The sequence below is a fragment of the Stegostoma tigrinum genome, chromosome 11 (genome assembly GCF_030684315.1).
Source record: "Stegostoma tigrinum isolate sSteTig4 chromosome 11, sSteTig4.hap1, whole genome shotgun sequence".
In the NCBI taxonomy this organism is placed as follows: domain Eukaryota; kingdom Metazoa; phylum Chordata; class Chondrichthyes; order Orectolobiformes; family Stegostomatidae; genus Stegostoma; species Stegostoma tigrinum.
In genome coordinates, this window is record NC_081364.1 from 35,515,921 (window position 1) to 35,542,975 (window position 27,055).

At 42.1% G+C, this 27,055-nt stretch overlaps 1 long non-coding RNA gene across 1 annotated transcript in view; it reads left to right on the top strand.

Moving 5' to 3' along the window:
• LOC132210211 (uncharacterized) overlaps positions 1-24,959 on the top strand; it is a 41,050-nt gene extending 16,091 nt beyond the window's left edge. Inside the window, exons 3-4 of the long non-coding RNA XR_009446445.1 lie at positions 23,448-23,596; positions 24,476-24,959. This is a non-coding gene — a long non-coding RNA (uncharacterized LOC132210211). The remainder of the gene's footprint in view (positions 1-23,447; positions 23,597-24,475) is intronic.
• The last annotated feature ends 2,096 nt before the right edge of the window (positions 24,960-27,055 follow it).

The following is a 27,055-nucleotide window of genomic DNA, read 5'->3' on the forward strand; positions in this document are numbered from 1 at the left end:
AAAGAAGTTCAATTTACCACCTAATGTTTGGATGGGGAGTTGAGAATCTCACCAGTTAGCAGCAAACGGCTTAACTGCCTGTAATTCATATTTAAGCTCACCTCATTTATGTGGAGTTTTAGATGGCAACAAGTTGCAGACTGGTCTGTGAAAGAGTGATAAGCTATCGATGACAAAGGTTTTCTCCCTCTAACCATCTGACTGGCTCTCAAGTAGCTGAATAGCTTGGAGTTGTGAATGTTCAGGGCAGAAGCCTTTGGGTCTCCAGAAGGGAAAAAGCTGTATTTCTTTTGCAGTAAAATGTATGTCAAAACTAAAGATAATCATTTAATTTCCCCTCATCAGTTGCTGTAAACTATTATTTTTAAATCATAAGTCAGAAAACTTTGTAAGTGTGAAACTATCACACTATATCTTCCATAAACAATTGACAATACCTGAAGAAGGAAGATGGAAAAGCAGCATTCTGATCAGGAAAAGGATCATCACAATAAACCCTTTGTATAGGGATTACGAAACAGCCTTCCCAATGCTTCCCTCTGCCCATAACACCCATGTTTTGTTTGCATATGTCTCTGTCTATCTGTATGTGTGTGTACAGATGCAGTTAAGTGGGTTAGCATTCCAGCTAGTAGAGTTACATTTCAACAGTTTGTAATTATTTATTTGTAGATAGAATCTATACATTTGTAACAAATAATAATTCTTTTGAGTAAAGAAAGCTGGTCTGTGCTTTCTGTCAAGTGGGTTTAAAAGACAGGTATATTATATATTATTTTATATTATATATCAGATATATTATACATGGGAAATTTAGTGTACTTTTAAGACTCTAACTTGTTTGGTGCCTCCAGGTATAGTGATGTTAGATTTTGTGTGGTCCCAGCGAAGCATGACAATAGCCAACAAAAAAAATGCTGGTGTCATCCGTCGGTGTTATTTTGTTCCTTCATTTTAACTTTAAGACATATTCTTGTAGCCCATCAGACAAGCTGCCATTTATCATTGTTATACATTATAGGAAAATAAGAGTACTTGAGGCTCATACTAACCCCTTATTTAAAGAGGTCTGATTCAGATTAAATAACCTCACGTGTGAAAATGAAAAAGAGACAGTAAGGCCATACCACATTTCCTTTGTCTGCAATATTGTTTGAAAGCTTGATCCTGCCAAAATTTCAAATTCTCACACTATTTGGATTCTACATTAAATTTATAACTTTAATTGCCAAAATAATTTGATGATTTTCTTTACAGGAATGATTAAAATATTTTGATGTAAAAGAGCCATACAACTGATCCAAACTTGACAATAAGTTCAGGCTCCCAAAAAAATAGGAGAATCTTTCACAAAATATGTATAAATTATAAAAACCTTCAGAGGCTCAGGTTTTCATTTAGCCTAGAGTAATGAAATTAAAGGCAACTGTTAGGGTGTTAATTGATATGAAGACTAGCTACCTCCAAGTGAGCACAGTGCTCAGCCGATCAACTTACCACTGATCTGGAAATCTTTGAGATAGCCACATTGATTGCTTACATACAAGAAGTTCACACTGCAAAATGACAACATAGTTTTAGTTCTTTTGGGTCTAATTTGGTTCATAATTTGCTTCAATAGGTCATTTAATATTATCTGCATTAGGCACAGCTCCACTTATACATTTAGGTTTTTAAGTTGCAGGATGGCAATGCTTGACAATTAAAGTAGACCTGCTTGATAATCCATCATTCAGTAAAGTACCATTAGTTATTGATTTGTGCCACGTTGGAATATCAATGAACTCTCCCCACCCAAAAGGAAACTTCTCATCCATAACTGTAAACCTGCATTAGCCAAGCATATGACGAACATTCAGATTCGGGCCCATTTCCCTGCGCATAATCCAAGCAAATCCTGAAATATTTTGAAGGTTTATGGTTCACTGACTGCTGGAACATTCACTGTTGCCACCTCCATTCAACTGACATGACTTGAGAATGAACCATCGAGTGTCTCCAGTGTTCACCCCCATCTGCAACACCAGCCGTCATGTCAGAGTTGAATATATAACAAAAAATATGAAATGACTGTCACACATATTTGTACATCTTGTTATATGTGGACAGCATTTAACACAACTTTCACTTCTACATTGACGTAATATGCACTCCTCCATCATACATAATCTCAGAGATTGTGTGATGTTGTTGCAGAAATCTAATTTTAATGATTGAGAATAATTTGTTCTTGCTTAAGCCCTTGATGACAAGGAACTGTAGGATAGACTTCATAAGTGAAATTGGATTGGTGAGCGCTGGGCATCTGACAATTACTGTTTAACTCTCTCTTATCATAACTGATTTCAACCAGTGGGATCTTAGTCACAGTTAACTCTTTCATAACCTTGGTGCTAGAGCAGTAGGAAATCTACTGTCTAGTGAAGATTAATACAGTTAGTGAAGCTAACCTACCTAATTAATGAAGACCTGATAAGGTTCAAACCCTGTAGTTTTAGAATAGTGGGAACTCAGTTTACAGAGAACCAGGGTAGAAAATATTTTGTTGTTTGTTGTTGTTGGGATACTATCCATGTAAAATTCGGTGAAAAATTGGCTCAAATGACTGCTTAATTAACTAAAACTGAATAAAACAATAGGGATTATACATACATACTTTGCTTAATTAAACAGCATCTGGAAGGTGAAAGTCATGGTCAGGGTTGTCAGGTGCTCTATCTGTGATCTGTGGCAACTCCAGGAGAGGTCAGCTCTACTGATGGGTTCATTTGCTAACAGTGTGAACATTTGCAGCTCTTGACAGAGTGTGCAGATCAAGTGATCCATCAGATGGGCATACTTAGGGGCATGAGTTTCAGTGAATTTGAGGCAGACAGATGAGTGATGGCTGCAAGGAGCAGACAGTCAGTGCAGGAGGCCCCAGTGGATAACCCCTCCCCTCTCAAACAGGTATACCACTTTAGCTACTGCTGGTTGGGGGGGACCAGCCTAGCAGGCGATGACAACAGCAGCAGCCAGGACTGTGGCACCACAACTGGCTGTGTTGTACACCAGGGCAGGCTGAAGTGCAGGCAAACAATGATAGTCAATGACTCAATAGTTAGAGGCACAGACAAGAATTTCTGTGGCTGCAAACAAGACTCCAGGATGTGTGTTGCCTTCTTGGTGCCAGGGTCAAGCACATCTCTGAGTGTGGTCAGGACATACTGAAGGTGAACATTCAGAGGTCGTGGTACACATTGGTACCAATAGTATCGGCAGGAAGAGTGACAAGGTCTGACGGCAAGAGTTCAAAGAGCTAGGCCATAAGTTGAAAAGCAAGAAGTCCACGGTTGTAATCTCAGGATTATTCCACATGCCATGTGGTAGTGAGGTAAGGAATTTGAAGATAGCACAGTTTAACATGTGATTAAAGAGCGAGTACAGGGAGAGGCTTTTGGATTTTGAATTGTTGGAGTCTCTTTCAAGACAGGTGGGACCTGTACAAAATGAACAGGTTGCATCTTAACTACGGAGGTACCAGTATTCTAGCAGGGAGGTTTGCTAAAACTACTTGGGCGGATTGAAAGTAATAAGGCAGTGGAGTGGGAACTAAAGCAACATATTAGAAAGTGGGCAGAACATAGAGGTGAATGGGATAAACGTGCAGGGCCAGTCCAACAACCTTGGTCAGGAAAGGATTTATAAAAGATCAAACTATGAGTTTTATGAAAGTCAGAGTAAATGATAGGGATGAGGCTCAGTATTATCGGTGATTAATAAATAATGATGGAGAGCATGGAAAATGTAGTGCACAAGAAAATATTAAAAGAGAAAGACAAGCCAGTAGAACTTATTTAAAAATACCTTGTCCCTAAATGCATGCAGCATTTTGAATCAAGTTGGTGAGCTGACAGCATAGAGACAAATGGGTACAACCTGATGGGGATTACATTAATGTGGTTACAGGGAGATCAGGACTAGGAGCAAAATTTCCAGGAGTGCTCAGAGTTCCATAAGGATAGACAAGAGGAGCAGGAGGTAAAGTTGCCAAGATAACAAAGTGTGAAGCTGAATGAATACAGCAGGCCAACCAGCACCTCAGGAGCACAAAAGCTGACGTTTCGGGCCTAGACCCTTCATCAGAGAGGGGGATGGGGAGAGGGAACTGGAATAGAGAGGGGGAGGCGGACCGAAGATGGAGAGAAAAGAAGATAGGTGGAGAGGAGAGTATAGGTGGTTAGGTAGGGAGGGGATAGGTCAGTCCAGGGAAGATGGACAGGTCAAGGAGGTGGGTAGTAGGCAGGAAATGGAGATGTGGCTTGAGGTGGGAGGAAGGGATGGGTGAGAGGAAGAACAGGTTAGGGAGGCAGAGACAGGCTGGGCTGGTTTTGGGATGCAGTGGTGGGGGAGGGGATGAGCTGGGCTGGTTTTGGGATGCAGTGGGGGAAGGGGAGATTTTGAAGCTGGTGAAGTCCACATTGATACCATTGGGCTGCAGGGTTCCCAAGCGGAATATGAGTTGCTGTTCCTGCAACCTTTAGGTGGCATAATTGTGGCACTGCAGGAGGCCCATGATGGACATGTCGTCTGAGGAATGGGAGGGGGAGACAAAATCGTTCGCAACTGGTAGGTGCAGTTGTCTATCGCAAACCGAGCGGAGGTGTCTGCAAAGCGGTCCCCAAGCCTCCGCTTGGTTTCCCCAATGTAGATGAAGCCACACCGGGTACAATGGATATAGTATACCACATTGGCAGATGTGCAGGTGAACATCTGCTTAATATGGAAAGTCACTGATACAATTTTAACCTCACTGCGAAGCCTCTTCCAGGAATGCCTAACCTGAAGAAGTTACCCTGCTCCCTCCGGAAACTTCCCCTCCCCCCACTGTATCCCAAAACCATCCCAGCCTGTCTCCGCCTCCCTAACCTGTTCTTCCTCTCACCCATCCCTTCCTCCCACCTCAAGCCGCACCTCCATTTCCTACCTACTAGTTCATCCCACCTCCTTGACCTGTCCGTCTTCCCTGGACTGACCTATCTCCTCCCTACCTCCCCACCTGTAAGGTCCTCTCCACCTATATTCTTTTCTCTCCATCTTCGGTCCGCCTCCCCTTCTCTCCCTATTTATTCCAGAACTTTCTCCCCATCGCCCTCTCTGATGAAGGGTCCAGGACTGAAACGTCAGCTTTTGTGCTCCTGAGATGCTGCTTGGCCTGCTGTGTTCATCCAGCTCCACACTTTGTAATCTTGGATTCTCCAGAATCTGCAGTTCCCATTATCACTGAGGTAAAGTTGCCGTTTGATTAAGGATAAAATTGAGGTTGTATTAAAAAATGATATTCGCACTGGGAACCAAAATGTTAAATCAATCTAGCTGGAAATAAAAAGCAAGGCAGTTGGCAGAAGCTATTTACAGGTCCCCAAACAGATCTTCCAAAGTAGGGCATAGTATAAACCAGGAAATGATGAGGGCTTGTGAGGAGGGCACAATGGTAATTCTGGGTGATTTGAACGTACATTCTGACTGGGTTAATTAATTTGGCAAGGGTAGCCTCGAAGAAAGGTTCGTAGATTACGTGAGGGATTGTTTCTTAGAACGGCGCCATGGAGACAACCAGAGAGCTGGCTATTTTCACTTTGGTGTTGTGTAAAGAAGAAGGATTGTTTGATGTTCTTGATTGTTTGATGTTATGATTTTTCAAAATTCTCTAGATTCTGGAAAGGTACCAGTGGATTGGAAACATGCTAATGTTTCAAAAAAAGAGTTAAGCAAACACTGGAAACCATAGACTGATTAGTTTGACCTCTCTAATGGGGAAGTTGCTGGAGTCAATAATAAAGGAAAAGATAACTGAACACTTGAAAAAACAAACATCCCTTCACAAGTGCCAGGATGGTTTCATGAAAGACAAGTTGCGCTTGACAAATTTGCTGGAGTTCTTTGAGGATGTAATCAACAATGTGGACAATGGGGATCCAGTGGATACGGAAGAACTCGACTTCCAGAAGGCATTTGATGAGGTGATGGATAGAAGACTGATCCAGAAGGTTAGATCCAATAGGATTAATGGTACAGTAGTGGCTTGGATAAAGAATTGGCTGATGGGCAGAAAGCAGAGAGTTGGGATAAATGGGTCCTTCTCTGGATGGTGAACTGTACCATGTATGTATGTACGACGAAGGCCACCGACAAGCAAAATGGTCTTCACCTGAACCAGAGGGGTAACGATATCCTGGGGGGGAAATTTGCTAAGGCTGTTCAGGTGGGTTTAAACGAATTCAGCAGGGGGATGGGAACCAAAATTGTAGCTCGAGTACAGAAATGGCTGAGAGTAGGGTGGTCTGAAATAAAGTTTCAGGGACACAAGATGGCACTGGCAAGCAAGAAGTTGGTTTGAAGTGTGTCTTCTTCAATGCCAGGAGCGTCCGGAATAAGGTGGGTGAACTTGCAGCATGGGTTCGTACTTGGGACTTCGATGTTGTGGCCATTTCGGAGACATGGATAGAGCAGGGACAGGAATGGTTGTTGCAGGTTCCGGGATTTAGATGTTTCAATACGAACAGAGAAGATGGTAAAAGGGGCGGAGGTGTGGCATTGTTAGTCAAGGACAGTATTACAGTTGCAGAAATGATGTTTGGGGACTCGTCAACTGAGGTAGTATGGGCTGAGGTTAGAAACAGGAAAGGAGAGGTCACCCTGTTGGGAGTTTTCTATAGGCCTCTGAATAGTTCTAGAGATGTAGAGGAAAGGATAGCAAAGATGATTCTCGATAGGAGTGAGACAGACAGGGTAGTTGTCATGGGGGACTTCAACTTTCCAAATATTGACTGGGAACACTATAGTTCGAGTACTATAGATGGGTCAGTTTTTGTCCAGTATGTGCAGGAGGGCTTCCTGACACAGTATGTAGATAGGCCAACAAGGGGCGAAGCCAGATTAGATTTGGTACTGGGTAATGAGTCTGGCCAGGTGTTAGATTTGGAAGTAAGTGAGCACTTTGGTGATAACAATCACAATTCTGTTATGTTTACTTTAGTGATGGAAAGTGATAGGTGTATACCACTGGGCAAGAGTTATAGCTGGGGGAAAGGCAATTACGATGAGATTAGGCAAGATTTAGGGAGCATAGGATGGGGAAGGAAACTGCAGGGGATGGGCACAATGGAAATGTGGAGCTTATTCAAGGAAAAGCTCCTGTGTGTCCTAGATAAGTATGTACCTGTCAGGCAGGGAGGAAGCTGTAGAGCATGGGAGCCGTGGTTTACGAAGGAGGTGGAATCTCTGGTCAAGAGGAAGAAGAAGGCTTATGTTAGGATGAGATGTGAAGGCTCAGTTAGGGTGCTTGAGGGCCACGAGGTAGCCAGGAAAGACCTAAAGAGAGAGCTCAGAGGAGCCAGGAGGAGACATGAGAAGTTGTTGGCGGATAGGATGAGGGTAAACCCTAAGGTTTTCTATCGGTATTTCAGGAATAAAAGAATGCCGAAAGTAAGATTAGGGCCAATCAAGGATAGTAGTGGGAAGTTGTGTGTGGAGTCAGAGGAGATAGGGGAAGCACTAAATGAATATTTTTCAACAGTATTCACTCTAGGAAACGACAATATTGTCAAGGAGAATACTGAGATACAGGCTACTAGACTAGGTGGGATTGAGGTTCACAAGGAAGAGGTATTAGAAATCCTACAGAGGGTGAAGATAGATAAGTCCCCTGGGCCAGTTGGGATTTATCCTAGGATACTCTGGGAAGCCAGGGAGGAGATTGCCAAGCCTTTGGCATTGATCTTTAACTCATCATTGTCTACAGGAATAGTGCCAGACGACTGGAGGATAGCAAATGTGGTTCCCCTGTTCAAGAAGGGGAGTAGAGACAACCCTGGGAATTATAGACCTGTGAGCCTTACCTCAGTTGTTGCTAAAGTGTTGGAAAAGGTTATAAGGGATAGGATTTATAATCATCTGGAAAAGAATAAATTGATTAGGGATAGTCAGCACAGTTTTGTTAAGGGAAGGTCGTGCCTCACAAACCTTATTGAGTTCTTTGAGAAGGTGACCAAACAGGTAGATGAGAGTAAACCGGTTGATGTGGTGTATATGGATTTCAGCAAGGCATTCGATAAGGTTCCCCACAGTAGGCTATTGTACAAAATGCGGAGGAATGGAATTGTGGGAGACATAGCAGTTTGGATCGGAAATTGGCTTGCTGAAAGAAGACAGAGGGTGGTAGTTGATGGGAAATGTTCATCCTGGAGACCAGTTACTAGTGGTGTACCGCAAGGGTCGGTGTTGGGTCCACTGCTGTTTGTCATTTTTATAAATGACCTGGATGAGGGCGTAGAAGGATGGGTTAGTAAATTTGCAGATGACACTAAGGTTGGTGGAGTTGTGGATAGTGACGAAGGATGCTGTAGGTTGCAGAGAGACATAGATAAGCCGCAGAGCTAGGCTGAGAGGTGGCAAATGGAGTTTAATGCAGACAAGTGTGAGGTGATGCACTTTGGTAGGAGTAACCGGAAGGCAAAGCACTGGGCTAATGGTAAGATTCTTAGCAGTGCAGATGAGCAGAGAGATCTCGGTGTCCATGTACACAGGCCCTTGAAAGTTTCCACCCAGGTTGACAGGGCTGTTAAGAAGGCATACAGTGTTTTAGCTTTTATTAATAGAGGGACCGAGTTCCGGAACCAAGACGTTATGCTGCAGCTGTACAAAACTCTGGTGCGGCCGCACTTGGAGTATTGCATACAGTTCTGGTCGCCACATTATAAGAAGGATGTGGAAGCTTTGGAAAGGGTGCAGAGGAGATTTACTGGGGTGTTGCCTGGTATGGAGGGAAGGTCTTACGAGGAAAGGCTGAGGGACTTGAGGCTGTTTTCATTAGAGAGAAGAAGGTTGAGAGGTGACTTAATTGAAACATATAAAATAATCAGAGGGTTAGATAGGGTGGATAGGGAGAGCCTTTTTCCTAGGATGGTGACGGTGAGCACTAGGGGGCATAGCTTTAAATTGAGGGGTGAAAGATATAGGACAGATGTCAGAGGTAGTTTCTTTACTCAGAGAGTAGTAAGGGAATGGAACCCTTTGCCTGCAACGGTAGTAGATTTGCTAACTTTAGGTACATTTAATTCATCATTGGATAAGCATATGGACGTACATGGAATAGTGTAGGTTAGATGGGCTTCAGATTGGTATGACAGGTTGGCACAACATCGAGGGCCAAAGGGCCTGTACTGTGCTGTAATATTCTATGTTCTATGTTCTATGTTCTATGTACCAAGGGGGTGCCGGAATGTTCAGTTCTCAGGTCTCAACTGTTTACACTCCATAGGAACGAACTGCATCCAGGAACAGTGTGTAAGATAGCAAAATTCACAGATGATGCTAAAATAGGTTGGAGAGTAAGCTGTGATGAGGAGATACAAAGTTTAAAATGGATATTGATAGGCTTGGAGAATAAGCCAGAATCTAGGAGATGGATTTTAATGTAAATAAGTGTGAGATTGTCCATTTTGGCCAGGAAAATGTAAGGGCAAAGTATGATTTAAATGGAAAGCAACTTCAAAGTGTGTCAATGCAGAAAAATCCGCGTGTCTTTGTGCACGGATCACAGAAAGCGGGTATGCAGATGCAGCATATAATAAGAAAGGTAAATGGAATCCTGACATTTTTTGCATAAGGGCTGAATTAGGAAAGGAAAGAAGTGTTGCTACAATATATAAGGCATTGGTGAGACCACACCTGAAATACTGCGTCCAATTTTGGTCTCCTTACATGAGGCAGGATGTGGTAGCACTGGAGACAGGTCAAGAGAGGTTCACCAAGTTGATTCCAGGGATGAAAGGGATGTCATATGAAGAACAGTTGAGAAGATTGAGCTTGTACTTGCTACCTGGTGACACCAGGCTGGCTCTGCTCTTAAGAAGGGAAGGACAAAGAGCACTAGAGTGGTAGTAATAGGGAACTCCACAGTTAGCGGTACAGATAGGTGTTTCTGTGGACGTAAAACAGACTCCAGGGTCGTATGTTGTCTCCCTGGTGCCAGGGTCCAGGCTGTCTCTGAACAAGCAGAAAGCATTCGTAGGGGAGAGGGTAAACAGCCAGAGGTTGCGGTACATATTGGTACGAAAAACATAAATAGGATGAGTGACAAGGTCCTGAAGCAGCAGTTCAGGGAGTTAGGTAAAAGGCTAAAAAGCAGGACCTCCAAGGTTGTAATCTCAGGATTACTCCCTGTGCCACATGCCAGTGAGGCTAGAAATAGGAGGACAGCACAGCTCAACACGTGGCTAAAGAGATGGTGTAGGAGGGAGGGTTTCTGATATCTGGAACATTAGGATCTCTTCTAGGGCAGGTGGGACCTGTACAAGAAGGATGGGGGTTGCATCTAAACTGGAGGGGCACAAATATTCTGGCTGGGAGGTTTGCTGGTGTCACTCGGGAGGATTTAAACTGGCTCAGGAGGGGGTGGGAACCAAAGCAAAGGTGAATTGACTGAAAGAGAACTATAGAATAGGCCCAGTAAGACTCAGAGGCAGAGCAGGCAGGGTGTGGTTGCTGATCAAAGTGGATCTGGTGGACTGAAGTACATCTGTTTCAAAACAAGAAATGTAACAGTTAAGGTAGGTGAGCTTAGAGCTTGGATTAGTACTTGGAACTATGATGTTGTTGCTATTACAGAGACTTAGTTAAAGGAGGGACGGGATAGGCAGCTTAATATTCCAGGATACAGATTTTTCAGGTGGGATAGAGGGGGATATAAAAGGGATGTGGGAGTTACACTACTTCTTAAGGAGACTAACACAGCTGTACTGAGGGAGGACACCTCAGATAGCTCAGACAGCGAGACAATATAGGTAGAGCTCAGGAACAGGAAGGGTGCAATCACAATGTTTGGCATTTGCTACAGGCCTCCCAACTGCCAGCGGGAGATAGAAGAACAGATATGTAGGCAGATTTTGGCAAGATGTGAAAATAACAGGGTTGTTGTCATGGGTGATTTCAGCTGCCCATATATTGACTGGGACTCACTTAGTGCTTGGGGCTCAGATGGGAAAAGTTTGTAAGGAGCATCTGGGAGGGCTTCTTAAAACAGTATGTAGATAGCCCTACTAGGAAAGAGGCCGTATTGGACCTCGTATTGGGGAATGAGCCTGGCAAGGTGGTTGATATCTTAATAAGGGAACAGCTCGGCAACAGTGATCACAATTCAGTATGCTTTAAGGTATTGATGGATAAAGATAAGTATGGTTATCAGGTGAAGGTGCTAAATTGGGGGAAGGCTAATTACAAAAATATTAGTCAGGAACTGAAGAATGTAGTTTGGAGACAGATATTTGAGGGCAAATCAACATATGTTATGTGGGAGGCTCTCAAGTGTAAGTTGCTGCGAACTCCAGACCAACATGTTCCTGTAAGGATGAAGGATAAGTATGGCAAGTTTAGGGAACCTTGGATAATGAGAGATATTCTGAGCTTAATCAATGAGAAAAAGGAAGCATTTATCAAGATCATGACACTGGGAACACATGAAGCAAGGGTGGCATACAAGGAATGTTGAAAGAAACTTAAGCAATGAGTCAGGAGGGCTAAAAGAGGCCAAGAAAAGTCATTGGCCAACAGGATTAAGGAAAATCTCAAGGCTTTTTACAGGTATACAAACAGCCAGAGGGTAGGCAGACAGAGGGTTGGCCCGCTCAAGGACAGAAAAGGGAATTTGTGTGTGGAACCAGAGGAAATGGGTGAGGTATTAAATGAGTACTTTGCATCAGTGTTCACCACAGAGAAGGACTTGGCAGATGATGAGTCTGGCGAAGGATGTGTAGATAGTTTGGGTCATGTTGAGATCAAAGTGGAGGAGGTATTGGGGCTCTTGCAAAACATTAAGGACAAGTCCCCAGGGCCTGATGGGATGTATCCCAGAATACTGAGAGAGGTTAGGGAGGAAATTGCTGGGGCCTTGAGGGAAATCTTTGTATCCTCACTGGCTGCAGGGGAAGTCACAGAAGGATTGGAGAATGGCCAATGTTGTCCCTTTGTTTAAGAAGGGTGGTAAGGATAATCCAACTAATTACAGACCGGTGAGCCTTATGTCAGTGGTAGGGAAATTATTGGAGTGGATTCTTTGAGACAGGATTTACTCCCACCTGGAAATCAGTGAGCCTACTAGTGAGACGCAGCATGGTTTTCTGAAGGGGAGGTCATATCTCACTAACCTTGTTGAGTTTTTTAAGAAAGCGATAAAAATGATCAATGAGACTAGGGCAGTGGATTTTGATAACATGGACTTCAGTAAGGCCTTTGACAAGGTCGCTCATGGCAGGCTGATACAGAAGGTAAAGTTGCACGGGGTCAGAGGTGAGCTTGCAAGATGAGAAAAAGCCTGTTTTGGTCATATAAGTCAAAGGGTAGCAGTGGAAGGGTGTGTTTCTCAATGGAGGGCTGTGACTTGTGGTGTTCCTCAGGGACATTTGCTGTTTGTACTATTTATAAACAATTTGGAGGAGAACGTAAATGGTCTGATTAGTAAGTTTGCCAATGACACAAAGGTTGGAGGATTGCAGATAGCAATGAAAACCATCGAAGGGTACAGCTGGATATGGATCGGTTGGTAACTTGGGCAGAGGGATGGCAGGTGGAGTTTAATCCAGAAAAATGGGAGATAATGCATTTTGGAAGGTCTAATCCAGATGGAAAATATACAGTAAATGGCAGGGCCCTTAACAGTATTGACTGGCAGAGAGATCTGTGTGTACAGGTCACTGAAAGTGGCAACACAGTTGGAAAACATAGTCAACTAGGCATATGGCATGCTTGCCTTCGTTGGCTGGGGCACTGAGTTTGAAAATTGGCAGGTAACAATGCAGCTTTATAGAACCTTAGTTAGGCTGCGTTGTAATAGTGTGTTCAATTCTGGTCATCACATTACCAGAAGGACTTGGTGGCTCTGGAGTGAGTACAGAAAAGATTTACTAGGATGATGCCTGGTTTGGAGGGCATTAGCTATGAGGAGAGGTTGGAGAAACTTGGGTTGTTCTCACTGAACGACAGAGGTTGAAGGGGCGACCTGATCGAGGTCTACAAGATTATGATGGGCATGGACAGAGTGGACAGTCAGAAGCTTTTCCCAGGGTGGAGGAGTCAGTTACCAGGGGCTGTAGGTTTAAGGTGCAAGGGGCAAGTTTTAACGGTGATGTACAAGGCATGTTTTTTATAGAGAGGGTGGTTGGTGCCTGGAACTCACTGCTGGGGGGAGATAGTTGAAGCAGATACTGTTGTAACTTTTAAGGGGAGTCTTGACAAAGTCACGAATAGGATGGGGACAGAGGGATACGGTCCCAGGAAGGGTAGGGATTTTAGTTGTGAAGGGCAGCATGTCGGTGCAGGTTTGAAGGACAGAAGGGCCTGTTCCTGTACTGTAATTTTCTTTGTTCTTTGTTTGTTCTGTATCAAGTGAGATGAGGTACATTCAAAACTGAGATGAGGAAAATCTACTTCCATCAGAAGGTTGTGAATCTGTGGAACTCATCATCTCTCAGTCCATTGGAGGCAGAATCAATCAACAGATTCAAGAAAGAAAGAGATATTCTTCTGATGAAAAATGGGGTAAAGGGCTCTGGGGACCCAGTAGGAAAGTGGAGTTGAGGCCAGCATAAAATCATGTTAAATGGTGGAGCGGATCATGAAGTTCCAATGAAATGTTATGTAACAATCAGGCAAACAACAGATCATCTGCTTTCTACAACAAAAGAAGCCACATGAAGAAAACTTTGCTTTCATACAGTGAGCAGTTAAGAGCTAGATTACACCATTTGAGGCTGCAGTGGAGGCAAACTCCATCAAGGCATTACATAGAACATAGAACATAGAACATAGAACAGTACAGCACAGAACAGGCCCTTCAGCCCACAATGTTGTGCCGACCATTGATCCTCATGCATGCACCCTCAAATTTCTGTGACCATATACATGTCCAGCAGTCTCTTAAATGACCCCAATGACCTTGCTTCCACAACTGCTGCTGGCAACGCATTCCATGCTCTCACAACTCTCTGCGTAAAGAACCTGCCTCTGACATCCCCTCTATACTTTCCACCAACCAGCTTAAAACTATGACCCCTCGTGCTAGCCATTTCTGCCCTGGGAAATAGTCTCTGGCTGTCAACTCTATCTATGTCTCTCATTATCTTGTATACCTCAATTAGGTCCCCTCTCCTCCTCCTTTTCTCCAATGAAAAGAGACCGAGCTCAGTCAACCTCTCTTCATAAGATAAGCCCTCCAGTCCAGGCAGCATCCTGGTAAACCTCCTCTGAACCCTCTCCAAATCATCCACATCTTTCCTATAATAGGGCGCCCAGAACTGGACGCAGTATTCCAAGTGCGGTCTAATCAAAGTTTTATAGAGCTGCAACAAGATCTCATGACTCTTAAACTCAATCCCCCTGTTAATGAAAGCCAAAACACCATATGCTTTCTTAACAACCCTGTCCACTTGGGTGGCCATTTTAAGGGATCTATGTATCTGCACACCAAGATCCCTCTGTTCCTCCACGCTGCCAAGAATCCTATCCTTAATCCTGTACTCAGCTTTCAAATTCGACCTTCCAAAATGCATCACCTCGCATTTATCCAGGTTGAACTCCATCTGCCACCTCTCAGCCCATCTCTGCATCCTGTCAATGTCCCGCTGCAGCCTACAACAGCCCTCTACACTGTCAACGACACCTCCGACCTTTGTGTCGTCTGCAAACTTGCTGACCCATCCTTCAATTCCCTCGTCCAAGTCATTAATAAAAATTACAAACAGTAGAGGCCCAAGGACAGAGCCCTGTGGAACTCCACTCACCACTGACTTCCAGGCAGAATATTTTCCTTCTACTACCACTCGCTGTCTTCTGTTGGCCAGCCAATTCAAAGGGCATTAGGCTGGTATCTGAAAGGGAGAATACCTCTAAGTGCATTGTATATTTAAGAAGTTAGTATGGACACAATGGCCTGAAGGGCATCCTTCTGAGAGTTCATGACAACAACTTTTAATCTATTGTTATTAAATTAAATAATTTATTGACTAATCTGCCTCAGCTCTCCCTCTCACTTTGTCCTGAATCCAGTTAATCCTGCTGTTGTACCTAAATAAACTTTCTAAATTAGTGCAACCTAATGGCTATTACTGAGACATGGCTGCAGGATAACTTAAATTAGGACCTGCATATTGAAGGGTATGTGTCATTTAGGAAGGATGGGAAACGAGGGTGGCTCTGTTAATTAAGAATGATATTATCATAACAGACTGGAATGAGCAAAATGTAGGAAACCAGGAGATGGAGACAATCTGAGTAGAGATGAGAAATGATAAAGGCAAGAGATCATTTGTGTGAATTGTGCAGTGGTAACCACATGGTAAGTCATGGTTTCAAGGCAAAAAGTAAATGGAGCCTGTCAAAAGGTGTACAGCAATTATCATGAGGGATTTTAACAGACATGTAGACTCGAAAAATCAATAGGAAAATGTGTTTAAGTGTGATCATTGAGTCTTTTTGAGATAATGTCTTAGATCAGCATATCATGGCACAAACCAGAGACCTGGCTGTACTTGAGCTGGTTTTGATAAATGAGATAGGATTAATTATCAATCTCATGTGAAAGTGCCACTGGGTAGCAGTGATCATAATATTAAATTTTGTAGGCTTTAAGAGGGAGCATTTTGGGTCCAAAGTTATTATGTTGAATTAAAACCAGGGCATTATGAGGGTATAAAAGCAGAGCTAGTGAAAGTGAGCTGGCAACTTTGGTTAAGGGATGGCTCAACAGAGATGTAGCTGCAAACATTTTAGGGGATATTCCACAAAGCACAGAAGAGATAAATTCCAGCAAATAAGAAAAAATCTCAGAGATAAACCAACCATTTGTGATTAACCAAAAAAGTCAAATATAGTATCAAATTCAAAGAAAAGACATATTGTATGTAAAAATACATAGCAGGTCAGGATACCTTAGTGCATAAATTATAGAAAACAACAAATGCTGGAGATCACAGCAGATCAGGCAGCATCCACGGAGAGTGAGAGAGAGCAAGCTAATGTTTCGAGTCTAGATGACTATTCATCAGAGCTGAAGTGAAGTGTGGAGGGGGCAGCATTTATGCTGTAGTTGGGAGAGGTGGGATGTCGAGTGCTGGGGGAGGAAAGATGTTGATAGATCGCATTAAGTGATCAGAATGTGAGAATGGCAGAACAACGTTGTGTCAAACTGCCAAACTTGAAAGAACAGACAGGCCTACTGGCGTGGTGGGAGGAGAGAGAAGACATAGTGACAGAGAACGTAACAAGTCAAGGATTCTGAGGAAAGGTCACCAGATCCAAAACATTAACTCTGATTTCTTTTCACAGATGCTGCCAGGCCCACTTAGCATTTTGAGCAACTTCTGTTTTTGTTTTTGTAACAAGTAAAGCTTTCTTTTTTTTTAGCTTTACTTGTCACATTCTCTGTCACTGTGTCCTCTTTCTCTCCCCCGCCCCAGCGGACTGTCTGTTCTTTCCAGTTTGGCAGTAAGACACACTGCTGTTCTGCCATTCTCTCATTCCAATCACTTAATCTGAACTATCAACATCTTTTGTCCCCCAGCACTCCACACCCCATTCCCCAAACTACAGCATAAATGCTCAGAGATAGTAAGAACTGCTGATGCTGGAGTCTGAGGTAACAAGGTGTAGACTGGATGAACACAGCAGGCCAAGCAGCATCAGAGAAGCTGGCGTTTAGGGTCAGGACCCTTCCTCAGAAATGGGGCTTCTGAAGAAGTGTTTTCTGAAGAAGGGTCCTGACCCAAAATGTCAACTTTCCTGCTCCTCTGATGCTGCCTGGCCTGCTGCGTTCCTCCAGCTCCGTTCCTCCAGCTCCACACTGTGCTATAGCATAAATGCTGCCCCCTCCACACTTCACTTCAGCTCGAAAGAAAAGTTATCGAGACTTGAAGCATTAGCTTGCTCTCTCAGGATGTTGGCTGGCCCACTGTGATCTCCATCATTTGTTGTTTTCAGTAGAGATTCCAGCACCTGCTGTAATTTCTTTCTATATGAATCACAGGAGGTTACTGTGCAGGTACTTCAATTAATCCTGAAAGCCAATGGCATGCCTTTTTTCACCTTATGAGGGCAATGCAACTGTAAGGAGGTTATGTTTCAGTTATAGAGGACATTGCTGTGGCTATGTCTGAAGTAATGTGTGCAACACTGGTTTCTTTGCTTCTGGAAGAATGTTAACGCGTTAGAAAAAGTTCAGAGCAGATTTATTAGATCAATATCTGAAATAAGTGAAAACCAAAAGAACTGCAGATACTGTAAATCAGGAACAAAAACACAGTTGCTGGAAAAGCTCAGCAGGTCTGGTAGCATCTGTGGAGGAGAAAACAGAGTTAACGTTTTGGGTCCAGTGACCCTTCCTTAGAACTTCCCTGTGTCCTTTGGACCTGAGATGATGTAGAGGTGGCTTAATTGAAACATATGAGATCCTAAGGGCATTAACTAAGTAGATGTGAAAAAGATGTTTCCCATTGTGGAAGAATCTAGAACTAGGGATAATAGGGGTCACTCATTTAAGACAGAGATGAGGGAAATCAAATGTTTTTGGGAGTCTTTGGAATTCACTTCCTGAAAAGGCAGTGGATGCAGAGATTTTAAATATTCTTAAGGCAGAAGTAGATGCATTCTTGATTACCAAGGGGATGAAAGATTATCAGGAACATGCAGGATTATAGACTTGAGGTTAAGATCAGATCACTCATGATGTTATAGAATGGTGGAGCATATTAGACAGACTGAGAAGCCTACGCTTGTTCCTTGTTTATATGTTCTTACTGTATGAGTGCTGACTCCTATTTTGTCACTATGCTTCTCCAACAAGCATTCTTTGTTTGGGAGCATTAATCTCAGTTGTTGATAGGCTAAAGCTGAACTCAATCATCTGTTGATTGACATTGACACATTCGAGCAAGGAGAAGCAAGACTTTCCCTGTTCCGTCAATGGGTCTAATTAGAACACAACAACTAAGATTAAGGGAATCTGCTACAGACAAGGAATTGAATGGAGAATCTGTTCGTCTTATCGATGTAATGGAAGACTTACAATCTTTTCATTTAGAAACAGTATCTCAGCCAAGATGTGTTGAATCGCTCCTTCCTTGCTGTAAGATTCTAAGATGCTGTGGAGAACTGTTGATAATAAAAAATAAAGAATGATGTGATTGTCATTTGAAGAAGGCAAACAGTTGCACTTTATGCTTTAGTGCTTTTACTATCATTATTTCAATTCACAGACATTAAACCTTCCTTCCTATGATGTTCTGTGCTTGTGACATGTCGCAGAAGCAAAATGACTCATTTATAGCACTGCGTCCTTCATTTACATGTATTATCATTGGTTGAATGATCTGACACTTTAGATTAGTTGCACAGACACATAAAACGGAATGTAAAACACATACCATGATACGTTTCAAGTAGAAGTGTGCACAACTTAAGGATTTGTGGTAATACATCTCAGCCCAGAAGTAATTGGAAGAATCCATCTTGCATCCAGTCTTAAAGATAACAAAAGCATCAGAAATGCCTACAGCACTCAGTAAAAAAACAATTTGAAGTGGTATTTTGTCTGTGTCTATGTGGAAATGAATAACCATGATGGAGCAACCATAAACAATCTGTGTTACATTAGAGTCTGTTGCAATGAAAGATTGCCAGAGAACTTACATAAAAGCCATGTGGCAGATGGCAGGCACCCTATGTGGCACAGCGAGGGTGATAGTGGTGCAGGACATTACAAAGAGATTGAACTCATTGGGTATCTGCCAATACAAGTGAGGAGGTTGATATTTAAAGGGCCAACACTTTACTTATCCATTATTCAAAATGGGCTTGAAATTTGAGTTTGTGCAGTTTAATGTGTCAACTTTACAAAAAAGATTTCCAGCAGGATTTATCATTAGTAATCTAGAGAGTATAGAGGACAATTCCAGCAATTATTTCTTCCTGCTTTTTAATTGACCTGTTCACTTGTGTTGTGACACACATGTGGGGCAGGTGGGACTTTAATTTTGGCCTTCTGGACCAGGAGGTAGGGACACTTCCATTGCACTACAAGAGCCTAATTGTTTCTTTCCTTCTTTCCTGAGTTTACCGGAGGAGGAAGAAATGGGTCAGACCTGATTCAAAGGTGAGCAGTCTGGCCATCGTTGTCCAGACTGTTGCCTTTATTAAGCTAGGCCTCATCTACCTAGAAAATTGCCTCCAAAAGCTTTGCACTAACAATGCGATAATGCATTTCCATGGATTGATCAATTTGGCCTTTATTTTTCAATTTATGCAATATGGACGTCAGCAGCATGAGCACCCTTTATGATCTATTCACAGTTGTCCTGAGAAGGTAATGCTGAGCTACCTTCTTGAAAGCTAAACGATCTATTCAGTCATTACAGCGTGTAATTAAGAATCAACCATATTGTCCTGGCTGTGGGGCCAGACAGGATAAGAAGAGCAAATTTTGTGGCCTAAAAGTCATTGGTGAATTGAATGAATTTCACAATAATTTAATAGTTACAGGACTGACATTATTAAGACTTTTTTTTAAAATTTCAGACTAATTTAGATTGTTAGATTAAAATCTTCTAACATGTTGAGATTTGAAACCACGTGTTTCAACCATAGGTGTTTAGGATAGGCATGGAGGCAGGTGAGTCACAAATTCAATGCACTGACACTGGCTATTTGCTGGATACCATTGTGCCCCTTGGACATTTTCCTGCAGGTGATACGTCATAGGACCACGTCAATACCCCGTGGAGCTGGGGGACCACTCAGTCCTGATGAAGGGTTCAGGCCCTAAATGCCATCTCTCCTAATGCTGCCTGGCCGGCTGTGTTTTCCGGCTCCACACTGTATCCGCTCTGATTCCAACATCTGTAGTTGTTGCTATCTCCGATGCTGGCACTGCTATTGCCCAAGGCTGACTGGAATTTTCTTGTTGGCCTCTGAGTTCCACGATGCCTCAGGGATTAATTTCAGCTGCCCGGATGCAGTCTCCAAACAACACAGCAAGGCAGGGATAGTGGCTTTAAGGTCCTCCTGACAAACTGGTGTACAGGACTCGGCTGCAGGCCAACCCAAAGAGGCTCGCCTTCCTCAGTACTGCCGGGCCTTCAACTCCACACTCCTTTCATTAACCCTAGAGCAACTCATAAAAGTGGCAGAGATAGCAGGAACCGCAGATGCTGGAGAATCTGAAATGACACGGTGTAGACTGGATGAACACAGCAGGCCAAGCAGCATCAGAGGAGCAGGAAGGCTATCGTTTCAGGCCTGCCTTCCTGCTCCTCTGATGCTGCTTGGCCTACTGTCTTCATCCAGCTCTACACCTTGTTATCCCATAAAAGTGGCAGCTTTGTTTCACTTCTGCTGCATCAGCAAACTGGCTGCTCAATGAATCAAAGCCACTGAAGAACCCTCCTTAAAATCTACTTATTTCATCAAGCTTTTGGTGATGCCTTGAAATAGTTCTCCAGAATTAGGGATGACTGTTCAAAAATTGGTTGCCATCCACTTTAGACAGAGCTGAGGCTATTTTATTTTATTTTCCCACAAGGAATCGTCAGTCTTTGGAACTCATAAGCCAATGGAATCAGAGACTTGGAGCATTTTTAAGACAGAACATAGAACATAGAACATTACAGCGCAGTACAGGCCCTTCGGCCCTTGATGTTGCGCCGACCTGTGAAACCAATCCGAAGCTCATCTAACCTACACTATTCCATTATCATCCATATGTTTATCCAATGACCATTTAAATGAATGGATTCTTTTTAAGCAAGTGGATGAAAAGTTTTCAGGAACGGGTAATTAGATGGACTTGAGGTTACAATCAGACCTGTTGCAATTTTATTAATTGGTGGAGCAGTTCTAGGGGCAAAGTTTCCTATTGCTGCTCCTAATTCAGAAGTTTGTATAATTCCATACATTGTACAGCATCAAATATTGTATTCTTCTTCTTATAATTTCTTAGTATTTCTCTGAAGTGCCTTGGGATGTTCTGCCACTATAAAAAGCATTACGCAAACACAAGGTGATATTGTTTTCGATGTACAAACTGCACTGAAGGACTCCATGGTGTACCTTCCCAGATTCCTTGGGGCAAAGACAGGCCGTCCTCATGATGGTTATTGAGGGTAGAAGAGACCATTATAAACTTGGTGACACAGTTAAACAGGTACTATAGGACACCTCCTGAGCAGTGTTTCGCCACACTGACAGCCTAAACCACATTGCTCCTATCGCTCCATGGCATGTCGTTCTGGCGATCTGGATGGAAAGTATGAACTATATATCCTTAAGTAGCCACCGTCCTATTATTTATGGATGTACAAAAATGGGAGTAACGACAGACTGTCCTAGAATGATGGAATTTTCTTCATGGCAGGCATTTATCAACATGATTTGAGACTTAAAAATGCAGAATGCTTGTAAGAAATGCGAGAATAAGATCTGCTGTAGAGAGCTCATAAAAAGCCACCTTGTGTTTGCACCATCTTGAGTATGCCAATGTATAACTGGAGTGAAGGAATTCCTGGGTGCATCTTCCCTGATTGTGTTATGTGGATGTGTAATGTGTGATCTCAACTGCAAAAGTATTGAGTGTTAGCCTTTGTAGAAATTCTCCTTCTCCTCATTGACACGTGAGGGGTAGCACTTTCCACAGAGAATCTTTCCCCTCCTTCTCTCTTTGTAGAACCTCGTCACTCTGCAGCTTTTGGAGTGTATCATGGTCATGTTGCAAATATAGAATAAATGCAACCATCGTCTTCATGTCTTCCGCAGGGTTGGGTCACCGAATCCTGTTGCCTAGCTGAATATATATGCCCGTTCACCGCAAAGCTTCCAAATACAACCCACAGCACCTCCACTAATGTTGTTGAAGCAGAACTAAGTTTAAAGTCCTTCGCCTGCAATTGACATTTCAAGCCCATTAAATAGCATTAGTCAAGGTCCCTCGTGCTTATGTTCTGTTGACTTTCACATTCAGTGAGATCTGCATGGCCCAAGATGGTAAAACATATATAAAATGTATTTCTCCCTCAAAGTTGCCACCCAGGTGGATAAGGCTGTTAAGAAAGCATATGGTGTTTTGGTTTTCATTAACAGGGGGATCGAGTTTAAGAGCCGCGAGGTTATGCTGCAGCTCTACAAAACCCTGGTGAGACCACACTTGGAATATTGTGTCCAGTTCTGGTCGCCCTATTATAGGAAAGATGTGGAGGCTTTGGAGAGAGTGCAAAGGAGGTTTACCAGGATGCTGCCTGGACTGGAGGGCTTGTCTTATGATGAGAGGTTGACTGAGCTCGGACTTTTCTCTCTGGAGAGAAGGAGGAAGAGAGGTGACCTGATCGAGGTGTACAAGGTAATGAGAGGCATAGATAGAGCCGATAGCCAGATACTTTTCCCCAGGGCAGGATTGACTGCCATGAGGGGTCATAGTTTTAAGGTGTTAGGAAGAAGGTATAGAGGAGACATCAGAGGGAGGTTCTTCACCCAGAAAGTTGTGAGCGCATGGAAATCTTTTGCCAGTGGTACTCGTGGAAGTGGAGTCATTAGTGACATTTAAGCGACTGCTGGACATTCACATGGACAGCAGTGAATTGAGGGGAATATAGGTTAGGTTATTTTATTTTTGGATTAGGATTAATCCATGGCTCAACATCGTGGGCCGAAGGGCCTGTACTGTGCTGTACTTTTCTATGTTCTATGTTCTATATATTTCTCCTCTCGTTAATGGTGCCGTATAGTACATCCACTCAGCATGGGTTCTGTGCAAGAATGATCAGAAGTCACCAGCAGCATGGCCTGAAGCAATTTACACATTCAGGATTTTAATACTGTCAGTAACTATGGCATTTATGGAGCCCAAAATCACAATTACTTAATCCTCTCAAAATATAAATGGATAAAACAGGACATTCTTTAGGATCACAACAACTTGTGACTGGGTAGCAGGATAACCAAGGAGAGGAAATCATAGGAATTCTCTTTGCTTATTCTAACAGAAACATGTATGTCTACTACCTCCTACTCTCACATGCTCGTAAATATACTGAATGTGCAATACAAATACTGGTTTGAATTTCGGAATTAGTATTCTCCCAACACATGCCAAATATTCTAAGGGAAAGTACATTATTTCTATATATGTAAATTTATACAATAGGTGAAATTACAATTCAAAAGTACAATTGTTCTTCCAACTTAAAACAGTTTACAGGCTCCCCTGAGCTCCATTATGGGAATTTTATTGCCACAGCACTTTCTCTGACACTTACATGATCCAGAACTCTACAGAAGCTGTGTTAGCAATATTTCAATGGAAGTGAATTTGGTAACAATTATATTTAGCCGTAACTTCAAAATGGACCAGATGCTTTCCTTTTAACCTGTAGGAAGCAACTCGACCAGTCTCCTGTGCATCATGCTGTGGGTCTCATCCCTGAATAAACCTCGGAAAAGCAACCTGTCACCTCAATTTCATCAAACAGATTAAGAATACAACACGACTGAAAATCAAAACTGTGAGGCAAACTTTTATTGTGTAAGTACATTATATGTTACACTAAATAACACTGGTTACATTTTTAAAAGAATGTTAACACAATTTTTGGGCTCATATGAAATTATAGAAATATTGCTTCGAATTCAGCTCTGTTGTTGAAAATGACTTCGGAGTATAAACAAAATTCTATCATTTCACATGATTATCAATTTGATTGTCTTCCCATCCAGTTTTTTTTTTCACATATCTTTCTCAATAGAATTCAACTGAGTTCAAAATTTAATTTTTGTTTTTGCTTTGAAAAGTCCTCAAGACATAAAATGTAGTCAAATATTTCAAGACTGTGTTTTTGCATGCATTAGAATCAGGTGAGCTGTGATTTGCATGATGCTTGCTTTAATCAGTAAGTTTTTTTATCACTTTTTGAACTCTTCTTCATACAAACATTATTAATTTTGAGAGGGTCCTTGAACAGATGGGAGAAGGCTGCAGAAGCATACTGTGCGTTGGCTGTTACTGAGGAACAACACATGACATTAAATTAAAGCAGCATTGACTCAAGCGGGAGTAGGTTAGTGCATGTTGTTTGGAGCAGTGTATTACAGCATACTTATTTGAGTTTCCACAGTTGAAAATAAAGCTGATATGTGGTGCTTTTGCACTTGTATTATTCAAGTTCTCGTTATACAGACAGCATGCGCAAACTGTTCACTGAAACTGCTAAAGAGTAAAACATTGCCATCCTGTGGTCACCATGACAATATGATACTTACCAAAACAATCTTTCAATTGTACCACGTATTTACTTTGTACCTGCGCCTTGTATATTTATTCTAGCCTGTGTCGTTTGTTTCATGTTTATGATTGGTTATAATTACTTCAATCTTCTTTGTCCTTTAATTTTAAATTTTGTTACAGAGCCCCAATTTTTAAATCAACGCATGAGGAATTAAGGAAGAAACAGATTAGCTGGTCTTTCATCAGTTTGTCAGCGACAGAATGGCTGCCATTTTTACCTGGATGCCAGTAGATTCTCCACTTCACAAAGCATTTGATTGTGTGACATGTTTTGAGGGATTTCCAAGCAGGAAGATGGAGCATAAGTCCAATTGTTACTTTTCATTAATTAGCACTTGATTATAATGACATTTACAGGCTGAATGCAAGATAGATTACTATGAGTGGAATTTTATTAAAATTTCTCTCTCTCTTTCCATGTCATACATGTTCAAAATTGAGAATCTTTATTTCATTTATGTAAATTATTGGCAGTGGCACTTACAAAAAACTGATGAAACATACATGATTATATTGACTTCATAATTCAGCTAGCATTTTGGAATTGAACAAAGCTGAATAAATATAACTTGGAGGTAATTTGAACACCAGACACCCAGATGAAGTGAGGTGTTCAAATGTTGTCTTGAATGATTCTTTTAATGAAGGTAGCCTGCCCAGCTACAGTTCAGGAAAAAGCAATGAAGGGAATACACAATGTAGGCAATTTTAGAGAATTGTTTGCAGGTAAGTGAAGCAGGTACTGCATCTAGATCTTACCCATCAATCTCCATCACCTGATGCTCCATTCAGCACCCTACCAATGATGTCTGTTTAGCATGCGTATCTTTCCCAACGGCAACAGATGAACTCCCTCACCACACCTCACAATGCTGATTTTATCGCTTACAATGTCTGACTCTGCACAATAACGACTTGTCTCCCTACAATCTCTGATGTTGGACCTATATAATAACTGCACAATACCTGCACCCATAGGCTTTCCAACCTGACCAATAACTGGCTTGTCAAACCAATTGACTGTTAGGCATAAAGACCTTGTGGGAAAATGATAAAGCTGATCTCACTGTTAATCTCCACAAGTCCTGTAAAAAAGTTCCAAGCTTGAATTTTTATGAGTGAAAGTCAGGGATTACTGCTGGAATAGGAAGCATCCAGGATGTAGCATCAGAAATATAATTTTACCTTTAAATAGAGACTAACACAAATCTTCCATTCGGATGTAGAGATTTCAGTTAGAGTTGCATTGAAACCCACATCCAAGGTCTGTGATATTAGGATCATCATTGGTCAACATGGAGTGAAATTAGTACTTCAGACTTCATCTGTTTCATTGGGTAGGTTTGAAGGCTTTGGTAGAAGATTTTAGGAATGTTGAGAGGAGCCTGCTTAACAATCACAAATGTCCTGATAGATAAATGAACAATGATTATTGTAGTCTTGTGTGTTTTTACTGGAGAGATTGAATTTGGGGTTCTGTCCTACAAAGAGATAGTGACTGCACATGACAAACATTGTCTTAATGATGATAATTAGAGTATCTTTCTCATTGGAGACAGATGTTTTATGCATGAAATTCTGAAGTAAACAGTGTCTGGAAAATCGTCATGAGCTGACATCGATATACATCACCAGAATGCTAAAAGCAGAAAAGATATTCAGCTTTGCATTAACTGACTGAAAAAATGAAACCTGTTTGACTCTTTTCATTAACAGATTATCTTCTTTGAGGTGTGAAAATAAATGGTCCATCAGTTTCAAAAGCTGATTTGTCCATGGCTTTATGGATTTGTTTTGACAGTTAAGCCCATTATGAATGCTTGGCCAAGTTTCAAAAGCTATGAAGCGATTCACGCATCTGAGCATTTCTTGTACAGTTGTTCAGAAGAACTAGAGCAATATTTGTTTACCATATTACACTGTCCATGGCAATGCCTTTACTACTCATTATCAATTTGTCAACAAATCAGTATTCACCAGTCATACAGTAAAAATGATTTTTTTTCCCTTAGTTTTGGGATTTCTTGCAAAACTCAAAGGAAGAACCTTTAACAAAGTAATTCTTACTTCACCAATGTGTAACACTTTTTCAACAAGATTACATATTCCTTTATTTTTACAGGAGGAATGGCTGTGCTTTTGACTTTTTTTTTACATTTTAGAGATTTAATTTTCTAAGTTAATTTCAGAGACTTCCCATTGCCATTACATGGTCTGTGAGGTCAGTCCATTGGGGATCCTTGAGGAATTATTTTTGGAGGTTACATGGGGACCATGGAGGTGGCATAAGTAGATGTGAGAGAATGGAGGACCATGACGGATGTGACTGGGCATGAGAAGTGAATGGAGACGGTGAAGGTGAGAACATAGGAATGATGTGGAAAGGTAGGGCAATGGTTGAGATAACAGAGGGCAGCTTTCTAAAACAGACTGCCTCTTTACTGATGTTCACTAACGCTGCCTTTAACCTGCCTAAGGAGATGGCAGGCCTAATCCTTGCATGCCTGTGTCCCTAAAATTTCCAAAAATGGCAAACATAGCAGAATGCATCAGATTTATGTCGGCCAAGTTGGAAACAGCAGCAACACATATTTCCCAGTCCCAAAATGAAAATTCTTCCTCATCCCCCCACCTTGTTCCTGATGCTCCTTCAAATCTGGACACTGAACCCCATCAGTACCCCTCATCCCAAGCTTCACT